Source organism: Somniosus microcephalus, chromosome 31 (assembly GCF_052327205.1).
Source record: "Somniosus microcephalus isolate GS21.2 chromosome 31, FLI_Smic_1.0, whole genome shotgun sequence".
In the NCBI taxonomy this organism is placed as follows: domain Eukaryota; kingdom Metazoa; phylum Chordata; class Chondrichthyes; order Squaliformes; family Somniosidae; genus Somniosus; species Somniosus microcephalus.
Window position 1 is genome coordinate 10,869,261 of NC_141017.1, and position 15,556 is coordinate 10,884,816.

The following is a 15,556-nucleotide window of genomic DNA, read 5'->3' on the forward strand; positions in this document are numbered from 1 at the left end:
AATACAAATGTATTAAATACCTCTATCACCTGTGGGCCTGCAACCGTAAGCAGCAATGCTATCTTCCTTGCGTCTGGCTTCGTACCGAATCTGATGGCTGCAATGTAGAGTTCGAATTGTTGTTTAAGAGTCTGCCACTTCTAGTCGGTATTTCCTGTGAATTTCAAATGCTCTGGTGGCTTCAAATTCTCCATGTCGCTTTTCACAATTTTCAGCAGATCTTCACCATCCTGGTACCATCTTATATTCATTAATAAATAGACATTCTTATTATGAACACAGCTAGCTTTTGCTAGACACTTTTATTGAGCACATGTGGACTAGGTACAGTATCTGTAGAGGCATCCATCTTGACTGCTGCCTTGTGGTTAGCCTAGTGCCTCATGGGTAATGTAGTCTTAATATATATACAACTATATACAGCTCTACACAGCTCTACGGCTCCACCTAGTGTCCACTATAGAATGACATGTTATTGATCATTTCAACATCCTCACCTCGTGTAAGAGGAAACATCAAAGTCAACAGCAAGAAAGAATAATGATGGTGATAGGACCATTAGCCTATTTACAGTGTCATTAAACTCCAATCTGGTATCAGAACAGCCTCTTAGCTGCCATTTGTGTACAAACTATTCTAACCTGTGCCACGGTGTGCTTCTGGGTTGAGAGCTAAAGCTGTCTTTCTATTTCAGTTCCACAGATGTTCAGTAAAATGGAAGCGTCATTGGCCGATATCAAGATGGAACTTTCCCAGATAAAGAGTAACAGTAAGTGTTAAATGCCAGTCAGGATCTCCAGTTCAAAGGGCTCTCTAGTTTTTCAGACGGTCTGCTCATTCTTCGAGGATTGATCTCCAGTGCATTTGACACTGGAGTGTGTTTTGATTGGTTGAGCCAATCAAGTATAAGTGGATTTGATTGGTTCACATTTCCCATGGACCCATTATAAAAGCACTACAGATCTTTATGCTGTGAACACATTGGGGCAATTCTCAGAGAAAATTAAATAGATAATTAATGAGTTTCCATGTACTGTATAATTAAAATCAATAGAATCTTACAGCACGGAAGGAGGTCATTCAGCCCATCACGTGTGCCCGCTCTCTGAGAGAGTTGTCCACTTTGTCTCTTTCACCTGCCCTTTCTCTGTACCCTTCTAAATTTTCGATTTGAAATATCTAACCAAGTCCCTTCTGATCTGGATTCAGCTTCCACCATTATTTCTGGTCGGCCATTCCAGGTCTTAACAACCGTTTGCATAAAACAATTCCTAACCTCTCCCTTCATTGTGTTGCTGATCATCTTCAAATCTTCAGTTGATGCCCTCCAGTTACCAACTCACCAACCAGTGGAAACAGTTTTGTCTGTTTTCTCCTGTGAAAATCTCTCGTGTTCGAAAGCAAAATTGATCTTCTTCTACAAACAGTGCCACACGATCTCAAGTGTTGTTCCTCTTTCAGTTACAGGAACGTCTGAGGAGACAAGAAGCTCAGTCGCTGAACTTAGGACTGACATTTCACAGCTGAAGGAGAGTAAGTTTAATAACCATCAGAGGGACCTTTGATCTCCAATTATTCATACTGGAAACTATCAGAATGGTGACACTGGGATCAGGTGGATTGATAATACTGCACAGATACTGATCACCGGCTCTGGTTACTAACTACATTTGTGTCTGGTGTGATCAACAAACAATTCTGAACAGTGATAAGGAGATGTGGCTTCTAATCTTTAAAAAACACCAGACTCTTACAGATTTACATATCGGTACAGTTGCTGTACTTTTTGTTTAGAAGGTACTGGAGGGGCTGACACTGGTGCAGGGAGTGTGTTGGTATGGCTGTACATTCTGCTATTGTAGCGCTACTGCTACACATTTCAGCACCAGGGGATTTGGATGACAGAGGACAGACAGGGTCTAGCTGTGTAAGGGGCCCTAGAGGCTACACTACTTTGTCGCAACTTAATCCTCTGACACTTGTGACTCATCTGACTGTGGGCCTTTACATTCTGTTAAGGAGGCCCTGGCTTCATTGGAGCCAGAACTACATGGAGAAGAGCATCACGATGACCTGCACTCAGAGGACTCCTCAGTGACTGCTGCAAGGAGCATCAGAGCGCATCTCGTCACTGAAGTCCTCTCTTCTGTAATACTCTGTCTACCTTTGAAACCAGAGCCTGACCTCCTTCTCCCCCACTTTCAGATTAAGGCAATTCCCTCAATACACAAACCATCCTACAGCATGACAACATGTTAGACCTCTTTGCCCCTAAAGCAGCAAGCCAATACTCATCACATGAGTGAATGTCTGCAACAAATGAGTGGAAGCTGAGGGCCAGTATTGGAAAAGGCCATTGGTTGCTCCTGCTCTATTGAAGGGTCATGGGACTGAGGTGGCCCTCCTGTCGTGGCGGCTTGTTCCTGGAATGGAGACGCTGCTGGCTGTATCTCTGGATCTCGGTCCTGGGGAGCCTTGTCTCACCTCCCATGTCTGGCCTGGTGCTCTGAGGGGGGAGGCCAAGGCCTGGCATGTGCTGCTGTCCTGAGAGACAATAGGATCAGACAGGGGGATTCCAGCTGTCCCATTCCACAGGGACCTGGATCTGTCACCCCATTGATCAGCGGAATGAATGGTGTAATGGTAGCTCTGAGACCCTGAAAACCCTGAGAGACAGCAGCCTGTATCACAGCCCCCATGGTCTGGAAGCTGCTATGCAGAGTGATGTCTATTCTCTCTCCTACTGCCACCAGAGCTGTAGGCTGTGCCTCTGCAGAGGAGGAGGCACAGACTAGCCCCTGACTGCTTCTTAGCTGGGGATATACTGCAGGATCCAGTGATGCTGCCACTCGCTCCACTGGTGCCTGTAAGGAAGATAAAGCTTCCTTGATGTTGTCGTAAAGCAGAGACTAGGAACTGTGGAGGAGCGAAGGGCTTTGGGTGTCCATGTATGTAAATCACTGAAAGCTAGTGCACAGGTACAACAAGTAATCATCAAGGCTAATGGGACATTGGCCTTTGTCTCAAGGGGTTGGAATATAAAGAGGAAGAAGTTATGCATCAGTTGTGCAGAGCATTGGCCAGATCCCATCGGGAGGACTGCGTTCATCCTGGGCAGTGCACCTCAGTAAGGCTATATTGTCCTTGGAAGGGGTGCAGCACAGATTCACCAGGATGAGACTGGGGCTTAAAAGGTTAAATTATGTGGACAGGTTGCATAAACTTGGTTTGCACTCTCTTGAGTTTAGAAGGTTGAGGGGTGATCTAATTGAGGTGTTTAAGATGATAAAGGGATTCGATAAGGTAGATACAGATAAACTAGGGTCCACTGGGGAACACCACTTGTCACATCCTGCCAATCAGAGTATGTACCCATTATCCCCACACTCTGTCCCCTACCTCCGACCGATTTCCAACCAAGTCAAAAGGCTAACTCCAATTCCGTGCACTCTCATTTTTGCATCATCTCTTGTGATGAACCTTATCGAATTCCTTCTGGAACTCCATATAAATAACATCCATAGACACTCCTTTATCTACCTTATTAGTGACCTCATTAAAAAATGTAACTGGTCAGTCAGACATGACTTGCCCTTAACAAAACCATGCTGGCTCTCTCATATCAGCTCATAATTGGTCAAGTGCTCAGTCACTCTATTCTTAGTGACAGATTCTCATCGCTTCCCCACAATGGATGTTCTTCATTCTCTGACTTGTGAATCAGAAGCTGTGACTGATCAATGACAGGAGGCCATTCAAGTAACCAGTGGGTCTGCAGACAGGACAGTCTCACCAACCTGAAGCTGACAGCTCTCCTCCAACGGCTGCATCTCCCACTGCCTCCCTGCTGTGTCTGCCCAGGAGATACAGAGCTTCCTCCTCATGGCTGCTGAGGGCTCTGAGGAATGCTGGCCATTCCTCCCTCTGTGATGCTTCAATGCAAAGAATAAATATGAGCACAACCAGAGGCAAAGATTTCAACATGCTGCAGACTAATTCACAAGGGTCCCGACGTTAACGGGGAGGCGGGGAAAGTGTGGGGGAGCGTGGTGGCGCGGGGGGGATACTGAGTAGTGTAGAGGAACAGAGGGACCTTGGAGTGCATGTCCACAGATCCCTGAAGGTAGCAGGACAGATAGGTAAGGTGGTTAAGAAGGCATACGGGATACTTTCCTTTATTAGCCGAGGCATAGAATATAAGAGCAGGGAGGTTATGCTTGAACTGTATAAAATGCGAGTTAGGCTGCAGCTAGAATACTGCGTACAGTTCTGGTCACCACATTACAGGAAGGATATGATTGTGCTAGAGAGGGTACAGAGAAGATTTACAAGGCTGTTACCAGGAGTGGAGAATTTTAGCTAGGAGGAAAATTGGATAGGCTGGGGTTGTTTGCTTTGGAGCAGAGGAGGCTGAGGGGAGCCTTAATTGAGGTGTATAAAGTTATGAGTGGCCTAGATAGAGTTATTTTTTTATTCATTCATGGGATATGGGCATCGCTGGCAAGGCCAGCATTTATTGCCCATCACTAGTTGCCCCTGAGAAGGTGATGGTGAGCTGCCTTCTTGAACCACTGCAGTCCATATGGTGAAGGTACTCCCACAGTGCTGTTATGGAGGGAGTTCCAGGGTTTTAATCCAGTGATGATGAAGGAACGGCAATATAATTCCAAGTCAGGATGGTGTGTGACTTGGAGGGGAAATTGGAGTTGGTGGTGTTCCCATGCGCCTGCTGCCCTTGAAAACTTCTAGGTGGAAGAGGTCGCGGGTTTGCGAGGTGCTGCTGATGAAGCCTTGGCAAGTTGCTGCAGTGCCATCTTGTAGCAGCCACGGTATGCCGGTGGTGGAGGGAGTGAATGTTTAAGGTGGTGGATGGGGTGCCAATCATGCAGGCTGCTTTGTCTTGGATGGTGTTGAGCTTCTTGAGTGTTGTTGGAGCTGCACTCATCCAGGCAAGTGGAGAGTATTCCATCACACTCCTGACGTGACCCTTGTAGATGGTGGAAAGGCTTTGGGGAGTCAGGAAGTGAGATACTCACTGCAGCATACCCACCCTCTGACCTGCTCTTGATACTACAGTATTTATGTGGCTGGTCCAATTAATTTCTGGTCAATGGTGAACCACAGGATATTGATGGTGGGGAATTCGGCGCTGGTAATGCCGTTGAATATCAAGGGGCTGTGGTTAGACACTTGCTTGTTGGAGATAGTCATTGCCTGGCACTTGTGTGGCAAGAATGTTACCTGCCACTTATCAGCCCAAGCCTGAATGTTGTCCACAGGTCTTGCTGCATGTGGGCATGGACTGCCTCATTATCTGATGAGTTGCGAATGGCACTGAACACTGTGCAGTCATCAGCGAACATCCCCACTTCTGACCTTATGATGGAGGGAAGGCCATTGATGAAGCAGCTGAAGATGGTTAGGCCTAGGACATGCCCTAAGGAACTCCTGCAGCGATGTCCTGGGGCTGTGATGATTAACCTCCAACCACCACAATCATCATCTTTTGTGCTAGGTATGACTCCAGCCAGTGGAGTGTTTTCCCCCCATTCCCCATTGATTCAGTTTTACTAGGGCTCCTTGATGCCACACTCAGTGTCTTGATGTTGACATCAATGTTTGGACCAAGGTAGTAATGCGGTCTGGAGCGGAGTGGTCCTAGCAGAACCTAAACTGGGCATCAGTGAGCAGGTTATTGGTGATTAAATGCTGCTTGATAGCACTGTCGACGACACCTTCCATCACTTTGCTGATGATTGAGAGTAGACTGATGTGGGGTAATTGGCCGGATTGGATTTGTCCTGTTTGTGTGGACAGGACAAACCTGGGCAGTTTTCCACATTGTCAGATAGATGCCAGTGTTATAGAGTGGATAGGAAGGACCTATTTCCCTTAGCAGAGAGGTCAATAACCAGGGGTCATAGATTTAACGTAATTGGTAGAATGTTTGGAGGGGAATTGAGGTGAACTTTTTTCACCCAGAGGGTGGTGGGGTCTGGAACTCACTGCCTGAAAGGGTGGTAGAGGCAGAAACCCTCATCACATTTAAAAAGTACTTGCATAAGCACTTGAAGTGCTGTAACCTACAGGGCTATGGACCAAGAGCTGGAAAGTGCGATTACGCTGGATAGCTCTTTTTCGGCCAGCACATGGGCCGAATGGCCTCCTTCTGTGCCGTAAATTTTTATGATTCTATGAAAACCCAGCAAGGCCCCACTTAAATGAAAGTTTACAGACTCCCACCTGACAGCCGGCCAAATTGGCAGCTTGGCTGGCAGAGCAGGAGCGGGAATCTGCGGATGGCCTGAAGGGGTGTTCAGGAGCAGGAGCAAAGCTAGAGTCAGCACAGAAGAGGTTGCTGGCTATCCGGGCGATGGCACATGTGGCCCCTTTAAGCTCTGGAAATTCCCACAGGTCCCCAGTAGCTCATGAAGGTATTGCCGCGATCGGGAGGGGAGGAACTGGATGCGATTGAGAAGTGGGGGTCTGGCTGTGATCGGAGGGAGGTGGGACCACGGTGCAATGAAGGCCTAAATTTCCTAGTGAGGCCTGGAGGAGCAGTCCAGCCCCACAAGGAAACCTGAAAAATTAAATTAAAACTTCACTTCTGAGCCTCTTCTTGCCCAGGTATGTTTTGTTCAGGAACCGGCTCCAGGTTTTGCCCAGGATCCGGCTCCAGGCTTGGCTCAGGATCTGGCTCCAGGTTCTGCCCAGGTTCCGGCTCCAGCTTTTTTCCAGGATCCGGCTCCAGGTTTGGCCCAGGATCCGGCTCCAGGTTATGCTCAGGCTCCGGTCCAGGTTCTGGCCAAGGATCTGGCTCCAGGTTTGGCCAAGCATCCGGCTCCAGGTTTTGCTCAGGATATGGCTCCAGATTTTGACTGGGATCTGGCTCCAGGTTTTTACCCAGAATCCGGCTCCAGGTTTTGCCCTGATTTTTGTTCTTCAGTTCATAGAAACATAGAAACATAGAAGATAGGAGCAGGAGTAGGCCATTCGGCCCTTCGAGCCTGCTCCGCCATTCAATGAGATCATGGCTGATCATCCAAATTCATTACCCTGTCCCTGCCTTCTCCCCATATCCCTTGATCCCTTTAGCCTCAAGAAATATATCCAACTCTTTCTTGAATATATTTAATGAACTGGCCTCCACCGCCCTGTGTGGCAGAGAATTCCACAGTTTCACCACTCTCTGGGTGAAGAAATTCCTCCTCATTTCAGTCCTAAATGGCTTACCCCTTATCCTTAGACTATGACCCCTGGTCCTGGACTCCCCAGTCATCCGAAACATCCTTCCTGCATCTAGTCTGTCCAGACCTGATAGAATTTTATAGGTTTCGATGAGATCCCCTCTCAATCTTCTAAACTCCAGTGAGTATAAGCCCAATCGACACAATCTCTCCTCATACGTCATTCCTGCCATCCCAGGTATCAGCCTGGTGAATCTTCGCTGCACTCCCTCCATGGCAAGAACGTCCTTCCTCAGGTAAGGTGACCAAAACTGCACACAATACTCAAGGTGCGGTCTCACCAAGGCCCTGTACAACTGTAGCAAGACATCCTTGTTCCTGTACTCAAACCCTCTTGCTACGAAGGCCAACATACCATTTGCCTTCTTAACCGCCTGCTGCACCTGCATGCTTACCTTCAGCGACTGGTGCACCATAACACCCAGGTCTCTTTGCACTTCCCCTTCTCCCAATCTATTGCCATTGAAATAATAATCTGCCTTCCTGTTTTTGCCACCAAAGTGGATAACCTCACATTTATCCACATTATAGTGCATTTGCCATGTTTCTGCCCAATCACCCAACCTGTCCAAATCGTACTGGAGTTTCACGACATGCTCCTCACAGCTTACCCTCCCACCCAGCTTTGTGTCGTCTGCAAATTTGGAGATACAGGTAGACTATCCTTTATCCGAACTTCCGAAAACCGGAAACCTCTAAATACCGAAAGTTTTTTCGTTCAGCGTAAGTCGTGCGCACGACATGACCAGAGTGGCGCATGACTTACGCTGAGCAGGGCAGAGGGTCACAGAGTTCCCTCCTGGGCAGGAGATTGCAGGCCGAGCCAGGCAGTGTGAAGGAGGTACCGGGAGAGTGAACCCAACAATACAGCGGCCGGTCCGATAGCTGCAGTGGCCCTTCCGATATTCTTTTCTCCCCCGACCTGACCCACGGCCTGTCCGATATTCTTTTCTCCCCCCCCCACACCCGATTCGACCCGACCCCCGACCCGTCCAATATTCTTTTCTCCCGACCCGACCCGAACCGCGGCCCGTCCGATATTCTTTTCTCCCCCCTGACCCCACCCGGGCCCCCCCCGACCCCGACCCCCCCCGACCCAACCCCCCCCGACCCCGACCCCCCCGACCCCCCCCAACCCCCCCCCCCGGACACCCCCGACCCCGACCCCCCCGACCCCGACCCCCCCGGACCCCCCGACCCCGACCTGAACCGCGGCCCATCCGATATTCTTTTCTCCCCCCCCCACCCGACCTGATTTGCGTGCCAGCTTAGTAGGAGTCAGCCGATATCCGGCTTTCCAGAGAAGCAGGAAGGGGAATGAGACACAGAACAGTTGCAAGAGGTAGCCTTAACTTTTAAAATTTATATTAAATACAAATTTCCCAGTCTTATAATAATACCTTCTGAAATCCGAAAAATTCCGAAATCCGAAACTCAGCTGGTCCCAAGGCTTTCGGATAAGGGATAGTGTACCTGTATTACATCCAATTCCCTCGTCCAGATCATTAATATATATTGTGAACAGCTGGGGTCCTAGGACCGATCCTTGCGGTACCCCACTAGTCACTGCCTGCCACTCGGAAAATGACCCGTTTATTCCAACTCTTGGCTTTCTGTCCGCCAACCAGTTCTCTATCCAAGTCAATACCTTGCCCCCAATCCCATGTGCCTTAATTTTGCATGCTAATCTCTTATGTGGGACCTTATCGAAAGCCTTCTGAAAGTCCAAATACACCACATCCACTGGTTCTCCCTTATCTATTTTACCAGTTACATCCTCAAAAACCCATACAGCATCATTTTTCAATTCAATTTTTATTTGCCATATGTAACCAGTACAAGTACAATTACAATGGAATGCTTACTCCCCGTAGGGACGCGTCAGCGATTCATACAGCACCACGTTCAGAAAGTCAATACAATGGCTTCCCGTGGCAGTGAGAGGACGATGTCCCTCAGCCGCTCCGTCCTCCTCGTCACTGCGGCCTCCTCCTCACTGTTGCCGGCTCCAAGTGGTGGCCTGCTATCCCACTCACAATCTGACCTCTGGCCGCCATGCCCGGCTCCCCTCCTCCCAGTCGGACTGCGAGCTTCCCGCCATGGAGCTGCCGGCCGACGTGCTGCAGCGGGTCATCGTGGCTGCTGCTGCTGCTCATTGCGCTGCGCTGCCTTCGCCCGACTCGACGAACACATCGTCGGGATGTGAATGCTCTGGTCGCCGCGGCCTCCTCCTCACCGTCGCCGGCTCCACGGTCCGATGGCCCGGGCCTGCTTCTCCCTCTCACGGTTCGGCCTCTGGCCGCCATGCTCGGCTCCCCTCCTCCCAGTCAGAATTCCTTCCCGCCGAGGAGCTGCCGGCCGACGTGCTCCAGCGGGTCGACGTGGCCGCTGCTGCTGCTCACCGCGCTGCGCTGCCTCTGCCCGACTACCTCGCTCCGGTTGCGGGAATGAGTGGCGAGAGCTGGCCGCCCGAAGCAGGGAGAGCGCGCTCAGCACCGGACTGTCTCGGCCACCATCTTGACTTTGATGATCCTTCTAACATATTATCCCCCTCACAGCTGTAATTGTTTCTTTAAACAATATTGTGACACCCCTACGATGATAGCAAAATACTGCAGATGCTGGAAATCCGAAATAACAACAGAAAATGCTGGAAACGCTCAGCAGGCCATGCAACATCCGTGGAGAGAAAATTGAGTCAACTTTTCGGGTGAACCCTTTGTCAAGACTAAAGAAGCACAGGAAATGAAATAGATTAAGAGGCCAGGCTGTGACACCCCTCCTTTTTTATCCCTCTATCTCATTTGAAAATCCTGTAACCAGGAATGTTGAGCTGCCATTCCTGCCCTTCTTTCAGTCATTTATCAGTAATAGCTATGATATCATACTTCCACATGTCTATCTGTCCCCTCAGCTCATCTGCCTTATTCACTAGACTCCTTGCATTGAAGTATATACCATTAAGCACTGACAAACTCTTTTGTTGTCTATTTACTACCATTTGTTTCCTCTGCCTTCCAAATTCACTTACTAATTCATAGAATGGTTACAGCACAGAAGGAGGCCACTTGGCCTGTTGAGCCCGTGCCAGCTCTCTGCAAGAGCACTTCAGCTCGTCCCACTCCCCCGCCCTTTACCCGTAACCCTGCAAAAATTTTTCCTTCAGGTACTTATCCAACTCACTTTTAAAAGCCACGATTGAGCCTGCCTCCACCACCCTTTCAGGCAGTGCATTCCAGATCCTAACCACTCACTGTGTAAAAATGTTTTTCCTCATGTTGCCTTTGGTTCTTCTGCCAATCACCATAAATCTGTGTCCTCTGGTTCTTGACCCTTCTGCCAATGGGAACAGTTTCTCTCTCTCTACTCTGTTCAGACCCCTCATGATTTTGAACACCTCTATCAAATCTCCTCTCAACCTTCTCTGCTCTAAGGAGAACAACCCCAGCTTCTGTAGTCTATCCATGTAACTGAAGTTCCTCATCCCTGGAATCATTCTCATAAATCTTTTCTGCACCCTCTCACATCCTTCCCAAAGTGCGGTGTCCAGAATTGGACACAATACTCCAGTTGAGGTCGAACCAGTGTTTTATAAAGGTTCATCATAACTTCCTTGCTTTTGTATTCTATGCCTCTATTTATGAAGCCCAGAATCCCGTATGCTTTTTTAACTGCTTTCTCAACCTGCCCTGCCACCTTCAATGAGTTGTGCACACATACCCCCAGGTCTCTCTGTTCGTGCACCCCCTTTAGGATTGTACCCTTTAGTTTATATTGCCTCTCCTCGTTCTTCCTACCAAAATGTATCACTTTGCACTTTCTGCATTATATTTCATCTGCCACATGTCCGCCCATTCCACCAGCCTGTCTATGTCCTCTTGAAGTCTATCACTATCCTCCTCACTGATCACTGTACTTCCAAGTTATGTGTCATCTGCAAATTTTGAAATTGTTCACTTTAACCCGTCATTAACATATAATAGGAGAAGCAGTGGTCCTAATACCGACCCTTGGGGAACACCACTGTATAACTTCCTCCAGTCCGAAAAGCAACCGTTCACAACTACTCTCTGTTTCCTGTCATTTAGCCAATTTTGTATCCGTGCTGCCACTGTCCCTTTTATTCCAGGGGCTTGAACATTGCTGGCAAGCCTATTATGAGGCACTTTATCAAATGCCTTTTGGAAGTCCATGTACACCACGTCAACTGCATTGCCCTCATCAACCCTCTCTGTTACCTCACCAAATAAATTAACCCAGAAAAGTCAATCAAGTTAGTGCCTTCCATTTTTAGTTTGCATTCTCTCCCTTCTGAATCTATGCTCAGGTACCCATCCCCCTGCCAAGCTAGTTTAAACCCTCTCCAAAAGCAATAGCAAACCCCCCACGAAGATATTGCTTCTGGTCCTGTTGAGGTGCAACCCAGCCAGCTTGTACAGGTCCCACCTCCCGCAGAACCAGTCCCAATGACCCAGGAATCTAAAGCCCTCCCTTGTGCACCATCTCTCCAGACATGCATTGATCTGTTCTATCCTCCTATTTCTTTACTTCACAGATCTGCCTTGTTTGCTGAATCCTGACCATTGGCGCCCATTCAAGCAAAAACTTTATTATTTTTCATCAAGTAAAACAACTTGGGATGAAGCCCAGGAATCCTGTAAATCAAGGAATGCCAATCTTGTTGTCATTAACAGTGATGAGGAGCAGGTAGGAGCTATCTGTTTATTATATTCACTGGCTGTCATATTTCAGTCTCATTTACGGCAGATCGTTTGTTACAGTTGTTAATCCTACATTGTAAATAATGGGCTGAAATTGCTGGGGGTTCGCGCTAGTAATGATGCATTCATGGCGTACACCATTATTTCAATGTAAAGAATCCAGCAAATAATAGCACAACTGAGATTGACCATCAGGTGCAACCTTCATAATTTGCTGGATCATTTGTGAAACTTTGTTAAAGGTTTGTTCACGCCACTCAGGCCACGGCGATCGCCAATTTGTTGGATTCACGCCTGGATCTCTCTTCTGGTCCAATACATCAAATACATTCCCATTTATCCCATAATCTAAATCAACCAATGCCACTGGGATAAATCTCATAACCTTACATTTCTCTGTATTAAACTGCATCTGCCATTTGTCTGCCCACTGATCGAGCTTGTCAAGATATTTTTGAATTTGTGCGCATTGATTATCATCATTTTCCTCCTCTTAATTTGGTACTGTCTGCAAAGTTGGACACTTTGGACACAATTCCTCCCTCAAAATCATTTAGAAAAATTCCAAACAACAGTGGCCCCAACACTGAACCTGCTGGCATCCACCGGTAACTGGCTGCCAACCAGATACCTGTCCATCCACTACTACTCATTGTTGTCTACCCACCATTTGCCATTCCATTTTAGTACATTCCCATCCATCCCATGGCCTTGGACCTAATGTAGTAGCCTATTCCGTGTCAAAGGCCTTTGTCATATCCAAGTAGATAACATCCATGGCCTCTCCTATCTACTAGGTCTGCCATCTGCTAAAAGAATGTCAATAAATTAGTCAAGCATAACATCCCACTCCTAAAACCATGCTGACTATCTTGGATTGTGTCTTGCCCCTCAAGATACTCCCTTATGTTATCACTCATAATACATTCAGACACTTTCCCAACAATGGAAGTAGGACTTACATGTCTATAATAGAGGTGGTGCTTCACCCCATTGCTTGGAGATTTTAGCCACGTTTGCTATTTACCAGTCCTCTGGGATTTAGCCTGAATCCAGCAAACTCTGAAAAATATTTATAGTAGACTCAGAAATGTGTGAGCCAATTCCAGTGTGCTAGACATATAGGCTTGATATTAGCTCGGAGGTTGGGAGGAACCGGGGTGGGGGGGTGCTGTTTTGCTTTCGGGAAACCAGGAAGAACGGGTTTCCCCCAGACTTTGCCGAATTTAACGGCAGAGCCTTATTAACATTTTTTGTCTCAGTTTCCTGGCCGCAGCCCGCTAGGTTGAGAGGCTGCATGTCGGGCGGGATGGCCTGCGGCACCAGGCCACAGCCGGGGAGTGGAGAGGAGGGAGGGAGGGATCGTGGGTCGGTGGCCGTGGATCGATCGGGAAGTTGGAGACATTGGGGGGGCTGGAGACACATTGTGGGGGTGGGGGTGGGACGCGGAATCATAGTTGGGGGTGGGCATCAGTGGGGCAGACACATTGGGCAGTATTATGTCCGTGTGTAATTGAGACACGGACTGCAGGAGTTGGTTATAACGGGTCTTTACTGAGTGGAGACAAACAGGAACTAACTATGCAAAGTTACTACACAGGCTTATATACAGGGGTGGTCACTACTGGTACTGCAGTATACAGGGGCTGCAGAATATAGTTCCTTCTGCAAAGTACATACACTACAATTCCTCCCCTTTTAGCTAAACAGTACATAACATTCGATTAATAATTAAACAACATATTTACAATTACAGTTGTCATATACATTAGCTGAAGTTAAGCAATTATAAGTTCAGTCTTTGAGGAGGCTTCCTGATTCTGTCTGGATAACGCCTCTTTGGGGTATCAGGTTCTCCTGGCAGAGTTGATTCGGAATCAACGTCGTTGTTGGGTTCGTCTGCTTCCAATATTCCCGATTCTGAGGTCGATGCAATTGGTACTTCGGTTTCATCACCAGGTGTATCGGATCGTGGTGTGGAATTGACGTTTTCCAGTGACTCTAGAATCTGGTCAGCATGGCATCTTACAATGCTCTCTCCAACGTCCACGGTATACATTAGAGGTCCTTGCTGTGTGCAGATCGTTCCTGGCTGCCATTTCTCTGTGCGGTAGTCCCGGGCCAAAACTGGTTGACCTATCTTAAAACTCCTGGTCGGCCTTTCATTCATATTCTGAAACTGCCTGTTCTCCACATCTCTTCTGATGTTTGGCTTAACCAAATCCAAGCGGCATCGTAGTCTTCGATTGAAGAACATCATGGCTGGAGTTTGGTTGGTAACCGCATGTGTCGCATTCTGGTAGGCAAACAAGAAGTTATCCACCTTGTGTTGTAGGGGTATGTCTTCATTACACATTGCCTTGATAGCCTTCTTGAATGTTTGAACGAACCTCTCAGCCAATCCATTGGTGGCTGGATGATATGGGACGGATGTGTAATGCTTAACACCATTGTTCTTTAAGAACCTCCGGAATTCTTCAGACACAAACTGTGGTCCGTTGTCGGAGCAAATCTGTTCAGGCAGCCCATTTCTGGCAAATATGGTTTGTAAGACTGTGATAGTTTTTTCTGTGGTGGTTGAGGACATTTTTATTACCTCTGGCCACTTTGAATGTGCATCCACCACAATTAAAAACATCGAGTCCATAAATGGATCAGCAAAATCAATGTGCACCCTTTGCCATGGAGATGAGGGCCACTCCCATGGATGTAGAGGGGCTTGTGGTGGGGCGTTTTGGACCTTCTGACATCCTGTACAGCTCTTGATCATCTCTTCGATTTCTCTATCGATTCCCGGCCACCACACAAACGCTCTGGCTAAGTTCGTCATTTTTACCCCTCCCAGATGACCCTCATGAAGCTCATTGAGCACTCTATCCTTCAATTTGGGTGGAATTACTACTCTGGATCCACACATCAAGGTTCCTCTACACACTGACAGCTGTTCTCTTCTCGGCGAGAATGCTGGCAACAGTGGTTCGCCATGTGCTGGCCATCCCTTCACCATTAAATCATAGACCCAGGAGAGTGTTGGGTCATTTCGTGTTTCCTTTTCTATGTTTGCATTCGTCACAGGTAGACATTCGACTATGGTCGAGTGGAATATCTCCACTGGATCCACTGCAGGTGCTTCTTCCACCGTCGGCAACGGTAGGCGCGACAATCCATCAGCATTCCCATGCTGTTTAGTTCCTTTGTACTCGATGTCATATTGGTGTGCCCCTAGGAAAAGGGACCACCTCTGTAGCCGTTGTGCTGTCATTATCGGGACGCCCTTCTGAGAGTTGAAAATGTAGAGAAGAGGTTGATGATCAGTTAGTAGAGTAAATTTCTGACCGTGCAGGTAGTGATTGAACTTCTTCACCCTCCCACACCAGGCTGAGGGCCTCTTTGTCAATCTGGGCGTAGTTACGCTCGGCTGAAATTAACGAGCGTGACGCAAAAGCTATCGGCCTCTCTGAACCATCAAGGAATTTATGTGTCAGTACCGCTCCAATGCCGTAGGGAGACGCATCACACGCCAGTCTTATCGGTAGTGATGGGTTGTAGTGAGCCAATACTTCTCTTGAAGTGATTAGGTCTTTACTC

General features: G+C 47.9%; 1 protein-coding gene and 1 long non-coding RNA gene across 2 annotated transcripts in view; both read left to right on the forward strand.

Annotated features, from left to right (window-relative positions):
- Positions 1-15,556, forward strand: part of LOC147097577 (uncharacterized) — a 146,643-nt gene that overhangs the window by 27,397 nt on the left and 103,690 nt on the right. The gene's annotated exons all lie outside the window — the stretch shown is intronic.
- The window catches only part of LOC147097578 (uncharacterized), a 39,225-nt gene continuing 25,130 nt past the window's right edge, over positions 1,462-15,556 (forward strand). Inside the window, exons 1-2 of the long non-coding RNA XR_015074308.1 lie at positions 1,462-1,533; positions 11,803-11,954. This is a non-coding gene — a long non-coding RNA (uncharacterized LOC147097578). The remainder of the gene's footprint in view (positions 1,534-11,802; positions 11,955-15,556) is intronic.